The sequence below is a fragment of the Tupaia chinensis genome, unplaced genomic scaffold (assembly GCF_000334495.1).
Source record: "Tupaia chinensis unplaced genomic scaffold, TupChi_1.0 Scaffold139971_1, whole genome shotgun sequence".
Lineage (NCBI taxonomy): Eukaryota > Metazoa > Chordata > Mammalia > Scandentia > Tupaiidae > Tupaia > Tupaia belangeri.
In genome coordinates, this window is record NW_006199850.1 from 3,026 (window position 1) to 5,755 (window position 2,730).

Below are 2,730 nucleotides of genomic sequence, written 5' to 3' on the forward strand. Positions count from 1 at the left end.
GTCCCCAAAAAAAAAAAAAAAAAAAAAAAAAAAACTCTCAAAAAAAAATTAGACATACAAATGACCAAAAAGCATATGAAAAAAAAAATGCTCATTGTCCCTGATAATAAGGATGATGCAAATAAAAACCATAATGAGATACCACCTAATCCCAGTCAGAATGGCTAAGATTTTTAAAAAATGAAGAATAAGTGCTGGCAAGGTGGTGGTGAAAAGTGAACCCTCTTACACTGCTAGTGGGAATGTAAATTAGTACAGTCACTGTGAGGAACAATTTAGAGGCTCCTCAAAGACCTACAAACAGGGACCAGCAGTTAGCATAATGGGTATGTTGATGAACTCCCATGTAGTCAGTCGTGGTTTGAGTCCCGGACCTGATGGCTTAAAAGTCACGCCGGGCATGTTTGCGTGCATGTCCAAGATCCCGAGAGGAGAATGAAGGAGAAGGGATTGCGGCATGGCCAACCCCCTAGGCAGTGATTTCTCGCTTTCTGTCTCTGTCTGTCTGTCTGGTGAGTGCATGTGTCCTATAGCAAAAATCTCTCGGGAAAATCTTGAGAAAAAAAAAAAGACCTACAAATAGAACTACCATATGATCAGCAATTCTAGTCCTAGTTATTTACCCAAAGGACAGGAGTGCACTCATTCAGAAAAAACATTTGCACATCCATGTTCACTGCAGCATTATGCACAATTGCTAAGACATGGAACCAGCCCAAATGTCCAAGAACAGAAGGATGGGTTGAAAAACATGTGGCCCATATACACTATGGAATATCACTCAGCTGTTAAAAAAAAAAAAAAAAAAAAAAAAAAAAATTTTGGTTGATAGAAAGTCGAACAATAGGGAATATTTAATGCTGAGTGGAGCAATCCAGACCATGAAAGACAGGTATTGTATGTCCCCATTTAATGTATACCAAATATCTGCACTCCATGACAGAAACTAAAAGCTTGAAAGGCAAAGAGTATAGACGGTAACTGTGGATACCAGAGGCAGTTTGAGAAGAGGGTGGGAAATGGGATATGGAAAGAAGGAAGAAAAAAAGAGAGAAAAACATTTAGCAGACAAAACAAAAAGTGGAAAATTATCTGTGAATGACAATGTGTATGGTAATATCAGACCGGGCTGATTTGGACTAACAGACTGGGCATTCATACTGGAGAAATTCACTTTCAATGTTGTAAAGATATACAGTGACTGAATGTAAAAAATAAGAAAAAAAGAGTAGAGATTGGAATTGTGCTTACTAAAGGCTGGAAAAGGTATTTGGTAGGGGGGATTAGAGTGATGTCAGTAAACAAATACAAAATTACCCTAGATAGATGAAATAACATCTCCTAGAGTCAGTAAGTTATTCTATATTTCAGAACAGCTAGAAGAGAGGACTTTGAATGTTCCCAACACAAAGTAATCATAGATATTTGGAATGATGGCTGTACTGTAAGTATTTACTCATGGGGTCATCTGCACTGTATTCATGCACTGAACATCACTTGGGTCCTCGTGCCAGTGGATGCTTGGATAAAGGAAGGAGCCGTGTCCTGGCGGGATAATGACCCTGACATAGTGGGGAGCACACGGGAGCACTCTGGGGAACAGGGGCATCTCATGGATCTCTTGTGGGGAGCAGCCGAGTTTGAGCTAAGTAACAGTGACCTTTAAAGAGGAGCAGAGCACAGGCTCTCACCTGGGCTGAGGAGGTTAAAGGAAACTGTGTTTCAGCCAGAGAAGGCCAGGTGGGGCTTATTTGGAGCCGTGGGCTGCAGGATGCTCCACAGCCACAGGTGATAACAGAAGACACCTGCTTCACCTTCTGCTTCTTTCTCCCCCATTGCCTATAAAAGAACAAACCTGGGACAGGCTCAGGGCTGTACGTTCTCCATCAGAAACATCTGGCCCACACAACCTACGCTACTCTCTAATTGTGTGTCTCTGCCTGTGTGTCTGTTCTTTCCAAACTCACCACGGCTCCCACTCTGGGGACGTCTCCTCCCCCCATTTTGCCTAGCAAGTGGCACCCAACATGGCTGGATAAATATATGAAACCCTGAGTACAGGAGAACTGCAAAGGGTAAGGGAGCAGACACTCCTGAGCGCAGCCGGGATTAATAAAGTGCGAAACGAATTGAGTTTATAGTTAACACGTTCCCATACCATGTCAGTGAGTGGATGGACAAAATGAGGGCTAGTCATGCCATGCAATAATATTCAGTCTTTTTGCTATAATGTATGTTCACCATAAAAAAAATGATAATATGCTATGAGGAATAAATGTTACATTTATTTGTAACATTTTCTTCCGGTTTGTTATATATCCTCCTGATGCTGCCTAGTGCTAGATTGCTGGATTTCTCCCCCAACTCTGTCAGTACAAACTTCAGAGGCCTTGGGCCTTGCACTCTGCAGTTGCCATTTTCCAGATTGTTTACTCTCACACCCCCTGAGGGTTATTTCTCTCTTTCTCCTCCTCCTCAGACCCTCCAACCTCCTCCCTCCCCACTCTTGGGTGATGAGCTGATTCCTTTCTCCCTGAGAAGAGAAGGACTCAGGTGAGAACTGTGTCGTCATCCCACCTCCCTCCACAGTGCTGTCCCCTCAGCCTCCCTCCAGTGATGGTGAGGGTCCTGCTCCTGTCTAAGGCTACCCCTGCATTGGGACAAGATCAGGCCTTCCCTCCTCTACACCATCAAATTCGACTCTGCTGGCTCGTCCACTCCTGCACACAA